Below are 20,772 nucleotides of genomic sequence, written 5' to 3' on the forward strand. Positions count from 1 at the left end.
TAATAAATTCACTGCATATGTGCAGTTTCTGTGTCAATGACGTGTTGTGGATTATACCCACAACTTCCTCCTCTCAAACTTCCACCCTGTCCCGCAAACAACCCACCGGTCTGGAGGGGAGCTGGGTATGTTTAGTCTGGAAAAGAGGAGACTCAGAGCAGATATGATAGTCATCTTCAAATATCTCAAGGGCTGTCACATGAGACAGGGGACAAGCTTGTTCTCTCTTGCTCTGGAGGGCAGGACTCAAACCAATGGCTTCAGGTTACAAGAAAGGAGATCCCAACTAAACATCAGGAAGAACTTCATGACAGTAAGATGTGTCAGAAAGTGGAATGGTCTCCGCCTGGAGATTGTGGACTCTCCTTCACTGGAGGCTTTTAAGTAGAGGTTGGATAGCTATCTGTCAAACATGCTTTGGTTGAGATTCCTGCATTACATGGGGTTGGACTAGATGACTCTTGGGGACCCTTCAAACTCTACAATTCTATGATTCTATGAAGCAGAGGCATCTGTGAAAGTTTACACTTCTCTGAATTTCGCAATGCAGTTCTCCAGCTAAGTATTGTGTACATTTTGTGTATGTGGGTTTATTATTACTATTATTATAAAGCTTCCTGTAGGCCTTGGATAAAGTGTGGTATAGAAATTTAATAAATAAATAGATAAATAATGCAAAAAATGCATATTAAAGTGTGCATATGAATGCAGTTATATGCATATACAGAAATGCCTAATATTAGGGGAAACTGCAAAAATGTGTGTGTGCGCGCACACACACACAAATATGTACAGTGGTACCTCGGGTTACATATGCTTCAGGTTACATACGGTTCAGGTTACAGACTCAGCTAACCCAGAAATAGTACCTCGGGTTAAGAACTTTGCTTCAGGATGAGAACAGAAATCATGCTCTGGCGGCACAGCAGCAGCAGGAGGCCCCATTAGCTAAAGTGGTGCTTCAGGTTAAGAACAGTTTCAGGTTAAGAACGGACCTCCGGAACAAATTAAGTACTTAACCTGAGGTACCACTCTATATGGGAGAAATTCACACAAAATTGCTGGTGGATTTTGGACAACTGCACGTAAAGCTGGAAAAATGAGAAGCCAAAATTGACATATTTGCCCATCTCTAGTCAAGGGTGTGTCTCTGTTGAGTGTTTGTTGTGTGTATGTGTGATTTTCTCTCTGTGTTTGTGTGTGTCTTTTTTTAAAAAAAATATAATAATAACTTTTAACAAATCAATTTATAAATCAGTATAACCAATTACATTTCCCCCTCCATCTCCCACCCTCCAGAGACTTCCCTCAGCTCCACTCTCTGATTTGTTTATACATATTTTTCTCTGCATGTGGGAAATTGTACATATCATTGCCTTATCTATCATATGTTCTACTAATAAATTTGTAGATGTTTATTCAAAACCTGCCAAGGAGTCCAATTCCTTTTGTTGTTGTATTTGTGTGTGTCTTAAGGGTGTGTTCTGTCTGGCCTCACCCACTTTGTGGTCCAGCCCTACTCATGTTGGGTCTGGTCCCACTCTTTTTGGAATGCAGTCCCTGTAAACTTTTCATTCAGGTAATACAATCCATTCCTCCCAAAAGATTTCTCACTCCTGGACTGAGTGAAGGTGGGGCGAGTGCTCACTTGCAGGAGAAAGCTATATGCGTACATTCAGCAACACAACAGAGAATGAATAATTGCCTAAAATTTGTTCTTTCTTTTTATAGAAACTCAATCTCTTAATGATTGCTGGAGCCACTTCTTAATACTTTTCCACCTGATTAGATCTGGGTTTCACTAGCCATGATGAGTTACCACAACAATCCATTACTGGCATTGCTAACTAGCATCCTTCATTAAATTAAATTAAATTAAATGGGAGAGGGAAGAGAATGTTTCAAAGGTGTTCATCTCATAATAATTTCATTTTATGGAAGGTGTTTTTCTTCCTCTTTAAATTCTCCCTTAACAAAGCTCTCGTGCCTGAAAAATTAAACCTCTTCATTTTCCTGTGTTTGGGTTTTTAATTTACTATGCAAATAAGATAACAAGAAGGTCATATGCAATGTCGCCAACGCTCTCTCAGAACACCTATTTACTTAAGTAGCACTTATATGGTTTCTCTTCCCCAAAATGACTGTCTGAGTGCTAGCAATACATTGTAGTAGCTTAGTTATAGCCCATAAGAACCCCGAGCAATTTGTAAGAATGGTGTCAGATTTCAGCCCAGGACAAGAACTATATCTATGTGTTAGGTTTTGGAGATCTGGGCTTGAGAGTGTGGGGCTTCATCTCTTTGTCCCCATAGAAACAGAAGAAGAGTCTGCTGGACCAGAACAAAGACTCATCTCGTCAAGCATCTTCTTCTCACAGTGGTCAACCAGATACCTATACCAAGCCTGTAAGCAGGACATGAGCACAATAGCATTAGCATTGCTTGTGTTCCCCAGTAACTGGTATTCAGAGGCATACAGCCTCTGAAAGTGGAAACACAACAGAGGCATGGTGACTATAGACTACAGAATGTAGACAGTGGAGAGAGAACATTGACATTATGCCTATGACACGTCGCACAATTCAACAGCTTGCTTCATGCATGCATGTATGAAAAGGACATTTGAAATGAAATTGGTTAGTATCTAGTAGTGACACCTTGCTAAGGTCTCAGGAAGGTTGTAGGTTAGCTTGCCATCTTCTTTTTGACTAAGGTAGAGAAGAAGAAGAAGAAGAAGAAGAAGAAGAAGAAGAAGAAGAAGAAGAAGAAGAAGAAGAAGAAGAAGAAGAAATTTATACCCCGCCCATCTGGCTGGGTTTCCCCAGCCACTCTGGGCAGCTTCCAACAGGAGATTAAAAATACATTAAAACATCAGTCATTAAAAAAAAACTTCCCTAAACCTGAGCACACAGACCAGCAAAAACCTGGAATTTAGGGATAGAACTGCATTTTGTAATGCTATCATAGGGCATGGGGGCAAAATTTGCTGGGGGAAATCAGAATATGCGAGGGTGTTGCTTTGCTTACCCCCATTGTCTATTGCAAATGCCCCTCCAGGCAATGTTAAGCTGCTTTTTACAGCTCTTCTCAGCTCTGAGGCCTGAAATAACTAGGGGGCACGCACCATGGCTGTGTTGCCCAGTTTATATTTCTGTTTAAACGACTACATTTGAATAAATAAAGAGGAATGAGAGTAGTGTTGTAAAACGGAGCAAGTTTTACTGAGATGAAATAAATATGAAAATGCCTATTGTGCTTTTTTTCAGATCACTTTTCTGGAGCTGGCAAAGGCACTTTAAAACAGGCTGAGCATCTTTAAATAAAAACCTCCTTGCTTCTTGCTAAGAGCTTATACATTAGTTGGTGTCTTTCGTGATAGGGATCGCAGCTGTCTCTGCATATTATATAAACGCTAGCCACTTTGCAACTGTTTATAAACCTAAATATTTTATAAGAAAATATTGAACATTTAACTCATCTTGTGTTTCAGAGACAACAACATAAACACCACTTTCATTGGACATAACTGGGAGACAGGACCCATAGTGGGGCGCATTTTATAAGATAAGACAAATCGCTTCCCTTCGTTAGACCTCATAAGGGATACCATTTAAAACCGGATAGGGAGTTTTGCACCAAGCAGGGAATCGGCTAATTTTATAACTGTTGGCTTTGCAAAAGCCATCCGTATGATTTGTGTGTGCATCAGCTCATATTGGTGTATTTACAAGCCAAACATTGTGGATGTCAATGGCAAACATCCCATTGGTTTTAACAGATCAGGATTGCGTATAATGATAACTTAGGAGTGATAGCTCCAAACCAGTTAAATCAAAGCACTTGGGGGGGGGGGTTGAGACAATTTATTGCCAGCCTCTACAGCCTGCTGCACCTGCAAAATGCTAGGGCTGTCAGCTGATTAAAGTGTTTTCAGTTAACTATCTGCCTTTTACAGATGGGTTAATTAATTGATTACACAATTTATTTGCATAGCACAACCACATTCCAATAAAGGCATCCTTTTGAGGATCTTGAATGAAAGTTGAAGTTGTTCTCTTTGAGAAAACCCACCCTACCGCTTGCCTGTTAGATCAAATAAAGCCATCTTGAAGACTTTTGTCAAATTTGCAATAGGTGATGCTTCTGATCTTCCTAGGGTTTATAAGCTTAATTGCTCACCAATAGCAATATGAATCTATTATCCCTATCCCAGCAGCATTCTTCAACAATGCATTTTTTTAACAAATTAGTTTGTTTGAAATGACAGTGCAAAGCGTGCAGATTCATGGCGAGGCAAGCAGCTCTGAACATCCATACACTGGGCAGGAATACAGTAAGGCTAATGGGATCTTAGTTTTTGCTTCTGTAATGACCCTTTTCGAAAGCAAAACAGAAGTCTGTTCCACTTGTCCATTTAACTGGCTATTCTTTTCAACATGCAAGTCAGGCTCATTGCTGAATTGCACACGTTATTAGATATACTGTCTTGCACTAATTATTATTATTATAATAATAATAATAGAATTTATAGCCCATATAAATTCTCCCAAGAGAGATCAGGGTGGCAAACACATCAACAAAACATTTCTGAAAGCCATTGTAGAAACAGTTATAATATTATAAAAACAGCTAAAACATTTTCATCCAGTGATCTCTGGGTTGCCAGAAAGAGTCTCCTTCAACCATCAAATGCCTTCTAAATGGGAATGTTTTCAAATTCCTCCTAAAAGGCATTAATGACAGGGACACACCTCATCAGGGAGGGCCTCATGCAAATGAGGAACCACCACTGAAAAGGCCCTGTCCCAGGTTGACACCGACCGAGCAGACCCTGGTGGCAACTCTACCCATAAAAATTCACCTGCCAGTCATACAGTATGAGATGTTGGGGAAGGAACTCTTTTAGGTAAAAATGCCTCCCCTTCCCCTCCCTCTGCAGCTGCCTGTGCAGAGACTTCCAGCATCCAGTGGAGCCTGTAACTGAATCAGCATATCACTGTTTCCAGCTTGCATAGTCAGTTCCATAATCTTCAGCCATCCTTTCTTCATTCAGTTGTTGCTCCATGGTGGCAAGATGCAGATACTTGTTTTAAAGCAGTAATTCTAAAAGACCTAAATACCACTTCTGGGTTGTATGTAGGGATGGGAAAGAAAGTCAGTTTGTTTTGCGATATGTGAACTGAAATGCAGCTACGCTTTGAAATCTGCACTTCTTCCATTTTTGTGGGCATTTTTAAAATACACCTATAAGTGAAAACAACTTACACAAATGCAGTATACAGTGGTACCTCAGCTTACCAACTTAATCTGTCCTGGAAATCCATTCTTAAACAGAAACTGTTCTTAAACTGAGGCATGCTTTCCCTAATGAGGCCTCCCACCGCTGGTGCCCTTCCACCATTCAGATTCCGTTCTTAGACTGAGGTAAAGTTTGCAAACTGGGACACTACTTCCAGTTTTGCGGCGTTTGTAAACCAAATAGTTCTTAAACAGGGCTGTTCTTAAACCGAGGTACCACTGTATTAAGAATTGCCTGTAAAAATGTGTATATTAAGCATGTTTTCATACAAAGATGTGGATATTAGGAGAAATGCACAAAAATGCAAACAAATTTACACACACACACACACACACACAGAGAGAGAGAGAGAGAGAGAGAGAGAGAGAGAGAGAGAATGAACTGATGTGGGCATATAGGAAACTGAGTTTAGGATTGCAAGAATAAAAATAGAGAGAAACCAATATTGACAGATTAATCCATCCCTAATGTGTGTGGGGCGGGGGGGGGGGAGTGAGTCACAAGCAACTTTTATTTTTAAAAGGTTGTGGTGTAATTTAGGTGCCTCTGAAAATGCCTGAAAGGTGCCTAGAAATTTTCTGAAACCTTTTTCATTCAAATCTAGGACCTGACTTAGCTTCCCTTTCTAAGCCTCAACTCTGGCACTCCGATGGGGCAGTGAAGTCCTTTGTGTTGCAGGACCAGAATGGAACAGACACAATTTCTCCTGAGAAGCAATGGAGCATGCTTCCCCTACTCAAATCCCAATGTGATTAACTTGAGTTTACATACTCAAGTTATGGAAGGTTATTCATGGGGGGGGGGGGGGTATGAAAAAAAAAAAAAGAGGAGCTTGGCACTTTGACAGGAGCAAGGGTGTGTGTAAGAATCTAACCTACTCCCCACTTTAGGGAGCTAAAGTGTGTTCTTTTCATATTTCTTTCTCCCTAGACTGCATTCATCACACAACTTTCTCCTGCTTCCCACTTCCTAGAAATTAGATCTCTCCCACCATTCCTTTCTTTTTCCCTCTTGATGAGAACACTGTATTATTATTATCTCTCCCTCTCCGGATAGGGAGTGTTGGGGTGAACTGTGGTCTCTTGCATTAACAGCACGTCAACTGCAATTCACTCTTCCCAGGGAATCGTTCTAGATTTATTCACCACAGTGCAGCAGACCAGAACAACTCAGTAATTTTAAGGCCTCAGAACAACAACCAAAAAAAAAAGTAACAAGATGCTCAGCATTTGGGGTTTGAGGTAATTGAGAGTTGTTTATTTCCTAGTGCTGATGATTATGTTGTAATATGTTTCAGACGTCAGTGTTCCCACAGGCAAAGTTTTCGTAGATTTGGCAACAAACTCATTGTTTAACCACTTAAAGTGTGTGTGTGTGTTGCATGAGGAGTAGCGTAAGATACCCTCTTGATTGAATAATAAGTTGCTCATCCCATGGTCTTGGAGTAGCAAACCACTTTAAAGCAACCCCTTACAGCCAAAAGAAAAGAAAGAAAAGGTTTAACTAATGAAATAGAGTAGCAGTGAATACACTGCAATCCTACACACATTTATCTGGAAGGGGGAACAGTTGCCTTAGGTTAATTTCCAGTTTGCACCAATTCACATGTGCTCATTTATTCCTGAATCTGTTCCCACATTAATCTTCATTTTAAAAACAATAACACAAAATTAATAATTAATTTAAGAAGTACATGTTTTAAATATGCATTTACATATGTATTTAAAGAATATTCTCCCCACAAAACACACATTTCTACATGAATCTTCAAACATTTCTAAATGGATTTTATCCTAGAGTATGCTTTTTTATATCCATCCGGTTATATTGTTTTTGAACCAAGAACCGTATGGCAAAATTTAGAGAACGGTAAAATCCAAAGAATAACTGCATTCCAATCTGCACCTTAGTCTGGGAGGTCTGAATCAGGTTGGCTCATATCAGAACTTGCAAAGGACAATTCTAGGCATGTCTAAATCGAACTTAGTCTCATTGAATTCAACAGTGCGTGTACCCAGGTAAGTGAGTGCGTGATTGCTGCATAAATCTGTACACTCAATAGGACTTACTGAGCATGTTTGGGATTGTGTTGTTAATGCCAGAACTCCTAGTAAGTATTTAAGTCCTTAATGAAACTGCAGAAGCTTCCTCCAGTGCAATAAAAGCAGCAACCTGTGTTTTCTCTATAAACAAAAAAGAGAATACACCTCCAAACAAAAGAGGGAAAAAACAAGTTCCTGCACTTTTGGTTTCATGACTCGCAGCTCAGTCTTGTTCCACTCAGCTGTTGCAGCTATTTAAGATGCTACATTCCCCAGGAAGCTATCTGGGATAAGAGATACATCTGTTTTTCCTTGTGTCTGGGTGTTGAAGGGGGTGGGGAGGAGTGGCAATATCAAAGTAATACATTCACTTTTCACACAAATTTTAAAGTAGGAGATTTCCAATTTACATTACCCACAAATGATTTTTTTGTGGGGGGGGGGGGGACGACCCAACAAACATGTTGTTTACTTACCTTAAAGGGTAGCTTTCAAACAGTGATAGCTGAGCCATCTCTGGCCTGATAGGCTCAGTGAACCTCTGGGATCCATTAAAAAAAGGTAAAGGTACCCCTGCCCGTACGGGCCAGTCTTGCCAGACTCTAGGGTTGTGCGCTCATCTCACTCTATAGGCCGGGAGCCAGCGCTGTCCGCAGACACTTCCAGGTCACGTGGCCAGAGTGACAAGCTGCATCTGGTGAGCCAGCGCAGCACACGGAACGCCGTTTACCTTCCCGCTAGTAAGCGGTCCCTATTTATCTACTTGCACCCGGAGGTGCTTTCGAACTGCTAGGTTGGCAGGTGCTGGGACCGAACGACGGGAGCGCACCCCGCCGCGGGGATTCGAACCGCCGACCATGCGATCGGCAAGTCCTAGGTGCTGAGGTTTTACCCACAGCGCCACCCGCGTCCCATTAAAGATCACTAAATGCACTGAGGTTGACTGGCTTCATGGTTCTGACAGAGTAGCAGGGGGCATGAAAGCTGGAAGAAGAAGAGGAAGAGGAAGAGGAGGAGGAGGAAGAAGAAGAAGAAGAAGAAGAAGAAGAAGAAGAAGAAGAAGAAGAAGAAGAAGAAGAAGAAGAAGGGGCAGCTAATCAAACATTTCAGATAGTTTTGAAATAAGATGGAAGTAAGCATCTGGTGTTTCATGTCTGAGATACAACAGAACCTCACAGTTACGAATAACATAGGGATCGTGCCTGAGTACATCACAGTGACTTTGAAATGCATGCAACTTTGAACGTTCTCTACCTACCTGTCATTCAGCAGATGCCCAGCAACCACAGCCAGCTCCCTATACATGCAAGAGTTTCCCTATGAATCCATAATCTCACATAGCGGAAGGGTGGGGACTCTGTGGCTGTCTAGATTCTGCTGGACTGCAACTCCCATCAGCCCTGGCCATTGGTACTGCTGCCTCGGGCTGATGAGAACTGTTGTCCCAGAAACATCTGGGAAGCCATGCATCCTCCATCCTTGACACGGGAGCTGGTGCAACCTCTTCCACCCTCAGTTTCAACCCTTGCTGTGTGATGGTCCAAATACTATTTCTCAGTCTGCTTTTTTAAATATGCTATTGCATCTTATCCCTTAAGTTCTTGCGCACATTGATAAGTATAAAGGGGGCAAAAATAGGTGAGAATGGTCAGAAGAAAGGTTATGGGAAACTGGACTATTGCAGATATTAATATTGAACTGTTTGAAGCGACTGGATACATAAAAGCTGGGTCCTTTTGGAATAAAGCATTGCCCAGACCCATTAGTTATTATTCAAAATTTTACTTCCAGAACTTTCTTCAAAAACAGAACAAAAGATCAAAGGTACACCCAAAAGGTACACCCAAAATAACAGGGACGCGGGTGGCGCTGTGGGTTAAACCACAGAGCCTAGGACTTGCTGATCAGAAGGTTGGCAGTTTCAATCCCCGCGACGGGGTGAGCTCCCGTTGCTCAGTCCCTGCTCCTGCTAACCTAGCAGTTCAAAAGCATGTCAAAGTGCAAGTAGATAAATAGGTACCGCTCTGACGGGAAGGTAAACGGCGTTTCTGTGCACTGCTCTGGTTTGCCAGAAGCAGCTTAATCATGCCTGCCACATGACCCGAAAGCTGTATGCTGGCTCCCTCGGCCAATAAAGCGAGATGAGTGCCGCAACCCCAGAGTCGGTCACGACTGGACCAAATGGTCAGGGGTCCCTTTACCTTTAACTTACACCCAAAATATCCATACAATATCTTGTGTTGTCCAGCAGAGGCTCAGCATCTTAGAAATAAAATTAACTTATAATCAGAGCTGACAAACATAGCTCTCTCTCTCTCTCTCTCTCTCTCTCTCTCTCTCTCTCTCTCTCTCTCTCTCTCTCTATCTCTCTGGCTCCATTGCCTGCATTCCATCCTGCATCCTGCCTTAGGCTGCTTACCTGGAGAGCTTCATTTACATCCTCACTCTCCACAGTGTTTTAGAAAACAAAGAACCAACCTCCCTCATTTCAAGATGGTCTATTTGCAATTCAATACTTCTGGCATGATTTAAGGTTTATCACTCATGTGTTTGCTGCTATAGGACAACAGTTAGTTAATTATCAACTGGTTAAAGCCCAGAAATAGCTCTCCTTCCTGTTCTTTAGCTTCATTGGAATCTTCCAGCTAAACCCTTTCACCAATACACACATGCATTCCCATTTCAATGTCAATTAAGTCAATTATACTTAACATAGGCATGTGTAGTGGTCTCTACAAAAGCTGGAGATCAGAACTTCAGTATAGCTGATCACCATGATGGCTACATATTACCTTCACTATCAGAGGCAGTATGCTTCTGAATGCCAGCTGATAGAGATCCTGAGTGGGAGAGCGCTATTGAATCTGCATCCTGTTTGTGGGTTCGGGTTGGCCAGTATGGGAACAGAATACTGAACCAGATAGATCTTTGGACTGTTCCAACAGGGCTCCTCTTATGTACACGTACACAGTGGCGTAGCGTGGGGGGTGCAGGGGGGGCCGGCCGCACCGGGCGCAACATCTGGGGGGGGGGTGCTCGCATTCGAGTGCTAAAATCCACGGCTTAGGGGGCGCAAATTACTTGCCTTGCCCCGGGTGCTGACAACCCACGCTACGCCACTGCACGTACACAAGGAATTACAATGATCAGGAACCTAGCAAGCTACCTTATATTGATCTATACCTTTCCAGGGTTTCAGGAGTGTTTTTCAGCTGTATCTGGAGACACCAGAACCTTTTCCTTGTAAAACAGATTCTACAGTCCTTCCAAAGTGATTCAGAAGGGAGCTGCTGAAACCAAGGGAATCCTTGCAGTCCTAAACATTTCCTCTGTTTCCAGTTTACACATGATTGCGTCCACACACTGACAGTGATCTTGGATAAAAATTATGTGGAAGCGAATCTGGCAGTGCTGCTGGGATGTGCAAACAGGATCTAAGAAGCCGGTAAGCTGATATTTATCAATCCAGCAGATCCCATAGAAACAGGTTCCAGATGATATTTGCTCTTTGTTCCTCTTAGAGACACTATCGGTATCCCATATAACATAAAGCAAATGAACTTGTTTTGTATCTGGCAAATGCTGGAAAGTATCCAGAACCCAGCTATGCTGAATTCCTAGTAACAACAGCCAGTCCTAACTTTTATCGGAGGTTCAGATAGCATCTTATTTATACAGCATCTTGAATTTGAAATAAAATCAGCTAACAAACATCGAATGGAAAATGTCAAAGCCATTTCCCTAAGCCTGAAACTACAGGCTTTAGAGAGAAATGGCTGATCTCCAAGCTCATTGTTTCTGAAACATAAACCCCCCCAGTTATTTCACCCTATAAACATACTCTTGAACTTATATAGCTATTTAAGCTTAAATGGTATCAGGGATGCATTGGAGGAGGGTGGAGAGAGAGAGAAGACACATATCAGTAATCCCAGTCTGTAATACAATCTTACACTGCTGCACAGCATGCATAGAAATTTTCTTCAATGGGGACTTTTTATTCCAGATCTCAGCAGCCTCTCAGCAAAGGAAATGTACAGTATATGCTTCTGACATTAGTCGTAATTGCAGGAAAGTGTTTGTACTTTTGGTGAACTGCAATCATCGTGTACTGTTAAGTATTAATTTAAAGAAAACAAAATCCAGCAATAGCTGGCTTGCATCTGTATTTACCTTTTTTTGTTGTTGTTAAACTGGGGGGGGGGGGGGGGATCTCCCTTAGCCTCTTCTCTTTATGCCCATTAGTGCAGCAAGGTGCTATAGGTGCACTGAAATGATGATTGAAAAGTTGCCTTGTAAATTTGTCTAAATACATCTTTCAGAAAATGAATTTTGGTCCCAGATACAATGGGTTGCTGTAATCTCAACACTTTTCTCTGTAGCATGCTGAGTAAGCACTGTGTAGGTAGAGTGGTGCTCCAAGCTTGCAGCCGGGGTGTGGGTGTGTCAGTGATTCTCAGTGTGCCCATGTTCAGCCATGGTGATAGTGGTGGTGCTCTGTACCATGTGCCAAAACTTGCTTGGTGGGTTTTTAAATGATTCTTTTTCCTGCATTCTTAAACCAAACAAGGCTCCACAGTCCCTGACCTCAGGTTTACAACCTGAAATGCTGGCATAAAAAGAAAAGGGGTTGTGGGGAGGAGAAAGAAAATCCAAGCACTAGTTCTTAGTTCAAAATCTCTTATTATAATACCAATCCTGCATGCAATCAGTTGAAAGAGAGGAGGAGACGTAAGTTGCTGGTTTTTTAGTTGAGCATTTGGTGGCCCTGCTTCTCATCACTCCCTCCATTGATTTTAATAGCTACTGGACCACCCCTCACCCCTCCGCCTAGTCCAGGCAGGCAGTATGCATAGCAGGGTAGGGCAGCCTATCTGGTATGACAGGACTGGTAGGCCTGGGTGCTGTCACCAGTGGGCAGGCAAGCAGCTGAGTGACTACAGCAGAGGGGTGTCAATGGGCACAGTGGCAGTGGCCCCCACAAAGGTCACTCGGACCCAGTACACTGGTACCTTGGTTTACAAACAGTCCTGTTTACAAACTATTTGGTTTATGAACTTCGCAAAACCGGAAGTAGTGTTCCGGTTTGCGAACTTTGCCTCGGTCTACGAACAGAAGCCGAACGGTGGAAGGGCACCGGTGGCGAGAGGCCTCATTAGGGAAAGAGCGCCTCAGTTTAAGAACGGATTTGGTGTAAGAACAGACTTCAGGAATGGATTAAGTTCGTAAACCAAGGTACCACTGTACTTCCCTGGCTGCTGCATGGTAGCACAGCATAGCAGAGCCATGGTGTGAATCAACAGCACCAGCCTGGAATCAGGATTCCCCAAGATGTTTGCAACAAGTTCTGATCTCATTCATAAATGATGGTGATCCCACAAGCTAAAGGTAAGATCTAACTGGCATGTCACATCAGCACAATGGTTTTTCTTTCTTCCCCCTCCTGCGTGCCCTGTGACCTCACCAAATCAACTCTAGAGCGTTGGGGGAACCCCTAGAACAGATTTAGAGGCTGCAGGGGGGAGGAATGAAGCCCCATTGCACAAGCAGAAATTCTTACAGTGACAGGTTGTGCTACTCCCCACACATTTGGATACAATCCTATCGGTACAAAACTGATAAGAGGTTTTGCTGGATCAGATCAGTCAGCCCAGTCCCACTTTCTGTATCTAACAGAGGGCTTCCTGAAACTTACAAGCAGGTACAGTCATGCCCTGTAATATAGATTGTCACAGGTATAAGATATTGCACAATGAACCTAACGATCAAAGAGCCAAAGATGTCCTTAGAGACAGCAAAGGAAATCATGCAAGGCCTTGGACTCAGCTCAGAGCTTTGTTATGCTCTGTTCCTCCCTGCTGGCTGGAAAGAATCCAGCATAGGGCAGGAAGATTGTGCCTCATGCTGCCTCACATTCTGATCCCATGGGACTCAACTTTCTCAAGAACAAGGATTGTTGTTGTTGTTTAGTCGTTTAGTCGTGTCCGACTCTTCATGACCCCATGGAGAGAACAAGGATACTGTATATATATGGCTGGGACAGAGCAACGGGAGCTCACCCCGTCACGGGGATTTGAACCGCCAACCTTCTGATTAGCAAGCCCAAGAGGCTCAGTGGTTTAGACCACAGTGCCTCCCACATCCTGCCAACCTAGCAGTTTAAAAGCACACAAGTAGATAAATAGGTACCGCTGCGGAGGGAAGGTAAACGGCCTTTCCGTGCGCTCTGGTTTCTGTCATGGTGTTCCGTTGCATCAAAAGTGATTTAGTCATGCCGGCCACATGACCCAGAAAGCTGTCTGTGGACAAGCACTGACTCCCTCGGCCTGAAAGCGAGATGAGCGTCGCAACCCCAAAGTCGCCTTTGCCTGGACTTAGCCGTCCAGGGGTCCTTTACCTTTACCTATATATGTGGCAACGGCTTGGGAGAGAGATGCTCCAACTTGTTGTTCAGTACTTCGATGGTCCCCAAAACAATTTGGGTTCATATTACAGCACTTCCTTAGGAAAACACACCAGAGTCTCACTGCAACGTGGACACTACAATCCTCTCTGGATTGGCTTCAGAAATCCTGGGCAACTGTTGAATGGAATTCACACTCTAATCCTGAGTTCTCAAAATGTGAGACTAGCTAACCTATATTATGTCATACACCATTCCTTTGTAACTATTCATATTTCCCCTTGTAAAACTAAAACCAGCTCTTTCCTCCATCCGGGAGCTGACATCATCATGATGTTATATCCTATGCTGATGGTGCAAAGCCTGGAAAAGCATTCAGATGCAGTCTTGCGGTGAATTAAATCTGCAATGCTTCTTCAGTCCCTTTCCCTCATGCTAAATTCTAACTGGCCCTGCAACATTTGCTCATTTCTTCAACTGCATTTGTAAACAACTTGCAACTTGTCAATTTTGGTTTCTCCTTTTTTCAATCTTAAATTAACTTCCCCACATTTTCATATCTTGTTTGCATTTTTTAAAATCCTCGACATTTTTGTGCAAATGTTTCCTAATATAAACATGCAGTTTTACCCAAAATACATTTTTCTGCAGTTTCTCTAATATAATGAATTTTTATGTTATTTTCACTAACATAGATATTTTATGCACACTTTACAATATTATATATACTTTTGTCCACATTAGAAGCCTGGAGAACTGTGCTGCAAACTTTCAAAGGATAGCTATGCTACAGTTTGCATATTCAACCACAGAGGTCATTGGGTAGTATTGCTAGGTCTCCACACACCATGGATCCACACCTTCACACAGCAAATAGATAAAATATGGAATTCGTTCCTACAAGAGGCAGTGATGGCTGCCAACTTGGATGGCTTGGATTAGATAACCCAGTGGAGGACAAAGCCATAACTGGTTGCTGTCAAGATGTGGATGTCTTGCCTCCAATGATGGAGGCTGTATGTTTCTCCAATCCTGGCAAATAGTAAGATTTTTTTTTAATTACATCTCAAAACATGCAGTTCATATACTTAAGCTGATTCCTTTAGGACCACACAGGTTTCTCCTGCCACAAAAGGATTAGACTCATACAAATATGTAGGCCCTGATCTATACCTGCAGTGGAAGGAGGTGGTAGAGTATTGAGGTAATAGAGGAGAGACGTACAACTTACACTGCTGGTGGGAGATGATTGCTATTTTGAATACTGTCATATTTTTTGCCACCTCAGGGTGCTACCATTGTATCTCAATCCTATTATGCTGCATGTGTAAAACTAGTCCTTCTCCTGAGGGAAGTGGGAAAGCCCGTGCTTGGCAATAGCAGATACTGCAGCAGGGCGGAGGCACTTACCTAACCTCCTGGCAGTGGAGTCACTGCTGTTTACTGGGAGGGACAGTGGGAAAGGCATGGTGGCTGGGAGGTCAGCACCATGCAAACACACTGGCAGAGCCACGCCTGTCAGTGTGTTTACACAGTGCTGACCTCCACCACCACCTTGCACCTTCCACTCTCCTTAGTAAGCAGCAGCAGGTAAGCACTGTCACCCAACCCCACCTCCTACTACTGGGACTTGGTATGGGGGGGGGGAATCCCAGGTTTAATTTCTACCATCTCCATTTAGGACCAGGAAGAACTCCTGCTTGCAATTCTGGAGATCTGTTGCCCAATGAACATAGATAATTAGTGAGTTAGATGGACCAGTGATTTGACCCAGGTTTAAGGCCTCACTGTACGTTCCTATGATGGCTTTTGTCAAATCACATCATGCTTGAAATCCACAAAGAACTGGGTTTCTACAAATTATTGCTACATCCATATATTAAAATCCATTTGGCTGCCCCTTTTGCTTCCAAGAAAGGCTCAAGTTAGGGACTTACAGCTGTGTGTATTTGACTTCCAGACCTGGGAGGATATTAGAGCAAATAATTGAACAAAAAGTAGAAATGAGCACATTCCCCCATTCCATCTCGTTATTGTTCCGTGGGTTGGCTCTGCCCCATGTTCTGTTTTCCTTTCCTCGCGGCTTAGCTTGGGAGAATTTCTAAAATTAATTTCAGAACCGGCGTGTGCACAGCTTGCTGTACGTTTTTACTTCACTCCTCTCCCCTTACAAATGCTGGTGTCAGCCAATGTGCATTGATTAAAGCTGTGAAAATAGTGAGGAGGGAGGAAAGGAGAGAGCTAGTTGCCTCCGCCTCAGCTAGACTAGGGGTGGGGAAGCCTTTTCAGCCTGAGCGCCTCATTCCCTCCTGAGAACTTTCTGAGGACCACAGGGGTGGCGCCAGAGGGACGAAAGAAGGCAGAGTGGAAAATGTGAATTTTATGATGTTGATGATGATACATTTATTTATACCCCGCCCAGTGGCGTAGCGTGGGTTGTCAGCACCCGGGGCAAGGCAAGTAATTTGCGCCCCCTAACCCGTGGATTTGCGCCCCCTAACCCGTGGATTTGCGCCCCCTAACCCGTGGATTTGCCCTAACCCCAGATGTTGCGCCCGGTGCGGCCGGCCCCCCCTGCACCCCCCACGCTACGCCACTGACCCCGCCTTTTTCTCAGAGGGGGCTCAAGGCGGCTTACAGATAAAAACAAGAATTGCTAAAATGAAAAGGGGGGGGGGAAACGACTTAAACATTGATAGAATAAAAACTACATACACATATGAAATCTGTTTAAAACATACAAATAATGACAATAAAAACAGCACAGCACCAGCCCTTTCATTAACAGCAGCCAGTTCCCAGAAATCTGTTGGAACAAGAAGGTCTTCACCTATCTGCAGAAATTTTACCTTTGTGCAGTAAGCTAGTTTGAAGACACGCTCATGCCTTCCTCTGTGTCCTCCATCCAAACCAGCAAGAGGAATGATCTGAATTCAAGGCTGTTTTCCAAATGCACAATAACACTCAAAGTGGATACGAAGCAGGACCACTGAGGGGGTGTGGCCTGTCAAGAAGAAATATGGCCTGGGGAATGTCCTATGGTCGCGTATGGGGTCTAGAGGGCCACATTTGGCCCCCAGGCTAGCCTGTCCCTTCCTCTACTGCAAGGCAATTAAGGGTCAACTAAGAGGGAAACAGGAGAGGGAGGCAAGGACACCATTCAATGCTAGGGGTGTGCACTGGAACTTTGTGGGAGCCAAATAAACAGCTCAGGACCGCAATACCTCAAGGACCACCTCTTCCCATACAAACCTACCCGGACCCTGAGATCATCCTCTGAGGCCCTCCTGCGTGTGCCTCCTCCTCGAGAGGTCAGGAGGGTGGCAACACGAGAACGGGCCTTCTCTGCAATGGCTCCCCATCTGTGGAACACTCTTCCTAGGGAAGTTTGTCTGGCGCCTTCATTATACACCTTTAGGTGCCAGGCAAAAATGTTCCTTTTTAACCAGGCCTTTGGAACGCCCTCCCATCAGATTTCAAAGAAATAAACAACTGTTGGAGGTTTAGAAGACATCTAAAGGCAGCCCTGTTTAGGGAAGCTTTTAATGACTGATGTTTTTATGTATTTTAAATTTTTTGTTGAAAGCCACCCAGCCTCCTCCTGCAGGAGGAGAGAGTGAGGCAGGACTGACCACGCCTCCGTCAGAGAGTGGAGGGGCGGAGGAGAGAGCAGGGCCGGCCAGCCTCCCTGAAGGAGAAAGCAGTGAAGGGAGCAGTGTAGCCGTTAGGAGGAAAGTGGGCGGCTGGGCGCGCGCGCCAAGTTCAAATGTAGAGGCGCGAGGGACAGCAGAAAATCCGGATTGGGAGCCAGGTCCCAAAGCCCGCCGGAGACAGGGGGAGGAGTCAGAAGAATCCACCTCTGAAGAGTCCAGGAGGGTTGGGACCCCAGAGGGCAGGAGGACCCGGAGGCGAAAGGAGCAGAGGGAGGAAAGGAAGAGGTGGAGCAAAGCTCAGGTATTGAACTGGTGTAAAGGAGGGGCGGATTCAGACGGGACTTCGCCGGTCTAAGGACTCAGACGTAGCGCTGCGCGCCACGGATGTCAAACCAACAATGAACCACAATAAAGACTTTTGTTTATAAAGAGCAACTGGCATTGGTCCTGTGTGAGCTGGGACCTGAGGCAGCCGCTGACAGTGACCTTTTTGTGATTTGATATAAATCAAATCAAATGAATGAATGAATAACAAGGGAAGTCAGGTAGATTTGATATCTCCCTACTAAATCGAAGCACAGTCAGTGAACCAGCACAAGTTGTATTGGGGCCCTGCATTCTCTCTCTCTCTCTCTCTCTCTCTCTCTCTCTCTCTCTCTCTGTTCCTATGCTTTTCAGTAACATATTTTCTCTGTATCGCTGCTTCCCTAGGTACTTGGGCATCACTGGAAGCGAGCCTGTCTAAAAAGTTGCTCTGGATTGTTAAAGCACAGCAGCAGCTTCTCATGCTCTGAGGGAAGCCCAAGGGACGATGCCATAAGCTGACAACTTATCCCATGGGTCTTCTTCTGATCAGGAAGTGTGAGCAGCTTGGGAAGGCTAGAGCAATGTTAAATGGAAAGAAAAAAACAAAACCCCACACTACTATACAGTGGTACCTCGGGTTACAGACACTTCAGGTTACAGACGCTTCAGGTTACTGACTCTGCTAATCCAGAAATAGTACCTCGGGTTAAGAACTTTGCTTCAGGATGAGAACAGAAATTGCGCTGCGTCGGCAGCGGGAAGCCTCATTAGCTAAAGTGGTACCTCAGGTTAAGAACAGTTTCAGGTTAAGAACAGACCTCCAGAACAAATTAAGTTCTTAACCCGAGGTACCACTGTATCTATAAGGTAAGCTCAACCAACCCTGCCTTCACTCAATTTAATGTTGAAGTGTTTTGAGAAAGAGGTAGAAAAATGGAAGCTGCTTTTTTAAGGGGGGGGGGACCCCAGCGATGGTGGGATAGCACAGCATTGCTTGTTATTGCATATTTCACATTATTGCATATTGCACAGAGAGTTTAAGAGGTCCTTGTGGGATTTTCTGCCCTAATTCAAATATAACTTTGTGCATCTTGCTTTGTGTGGGGAGAGGAGCAGGGTGCCATTTCTTGTTCCACCTAATGCAGCAAAATGTTTTAGACCAGCCCTGGATGTATGATAAGGCTGATTTAACATATGTGGGTACCAGCTAACAGGGGTTGTAAAGGTGAACATTCTATAGCTAAATTAATTCATCCCTAGATGAATTTTGCAATAATGTAACACGTTTGCAAGCTCTCAGGCTTTCTTCAAGGTGTGTTGAGGTTGGCAGAGCTGAACAAGACAACATTTTACTGAAAAATAGAGGTATAAATAAGACTTTTATACCATAGCAGTCATGCATTCTGCGTGTGCTTTCATAAATTTTGGGGGGAAATATTTGAGGAATTTCTTGGGAGCATTTAAAGATTTTATAAGGAACAGTCTGCATCTTTTTGCTTAAAGCACCAACTATCTCGGTTACTATGCAATCAAATGTACTGGGCTCAGAGGAGCAATTAAAAGCTCAAATAGGCTCTAACATGGTTATGTTTATGTACTGAAAAGCATGACTGTAAAGTCTAATGTATCAGAATTTCCCAGGTCACTAGTCTAATGGTGTATCCCCCTTTCTGGAAATTTGATTGTTGGTTTCTTGATAGTTTTAAAACTCTCAGGTCCCAAGAAATCAGTCTCAACAGTTCTAAGAATTCCACATTAACCTCTGACCTTTTTCTGAACGTTGTACCAGGTTTGTGAATATGGTCAGTGAACACGGTCCAAAAGACATCAAGATAGAACATTTTCAGAAGTCATGCTAAGGATTCGTTTTCCTTGGATGCTTCAGTGAGACATGTCAATGACACGTGATACTGAAAGCCAGGAAAAAGTAGAAATAATATTGAACTCAATGGAGCGCACTTCTTAATGAACATGCGTAGAATTGCACTGTTAGTACAATAATTATTTATATACTTTACTCTTCAAATGGATTTTGCTACAAACTAGAAATCCAAACACACATTGGACAGCACACTGAAACAAATTTACAGCCCTGTTTGCACCATAGGAAAGTTTTTTTAAAAAAAAAAAATCCTGCAGGAAAAGTCTTACTTTTCAGAGTAAGAGGGGAAATGGAAAAATAGCGTTGCAGTGTAGTCCTAAATATGTCTCAGATGTTAATCTCATTGAGTTCAATAGAGCATACTCCGAAATAAGTAGGCCAAAGAATTTAGGATTAATGTCAATCTGTGCAACATATACAAATTTACACATTTATTCCTCACTTTAATTAATCTGTTATAAATACCATCCCAAACTCACAATTAGTAATATGGTTCTGAACTCTCCAGTTCATCTGTGCATGTATTGAACAGATTTTTTTTTTTTGGGGGGGGACTTCTATCTATAATACCCTTTAACAAATGATTGCAAGTCTGATGTGGTATTTAAGCTGTTTAAGCAGTCCATTTTAGGTTATCAACTGCGCTGCAAGGATTAAAATGTCTACATTTGTTCACCAATATATTTATGTATTGATTTATTAAAAATATTTATATACTGACAAAATGTCAAAGTGGTTTATAATCATGTCTACATATAATTATTAAAAACAAATAAAAAAATTAAATCAGAAACCATCAACTAAGCATTATGCAATCAACTAACTTATAGGAGGTGGTAAGTCATTTGTAATATGTACCTGTGGTGGTTTGGGGGGCTGCAAAGATAAGTCATGAAGACCAATTTCACTGGCCTCTGACTGGGAAAATCCAAAACCAGCATGATCAAGCTTTCCAAAAGACTGGAGTAAATTCATACAATATTTGAAGGACAATTGTAAACAATTAACAGCACTAGCAGGGTTGTTGTAAAAAGACTTGTATTGTTGATAAAAGTTACCTTTTTATATTTATTTAACAATTTGAGATAACAGGTATGACTGGAACATAAATGGGATAGATGTTTAAATGCTATGGCAGAAAAATGAATTATGAAAACCGTGAGGCGGGAAGGAGGGTAGTCGATAAGC

The sequence above is a fragment of the Podarcis muralis genome, chromosome 5, assembly GCF_964188315.1.
Source record: "Podarcis muralis chromosome 5, rPodMur119.hap1.1, whole genome shotgun sequence".
Lineage (NCBI taxonomy): Eukaryota > Metazoa > Chordata > Lepidosauria > Squamata > Lacertidae > Podarcis > Podarcis muralis.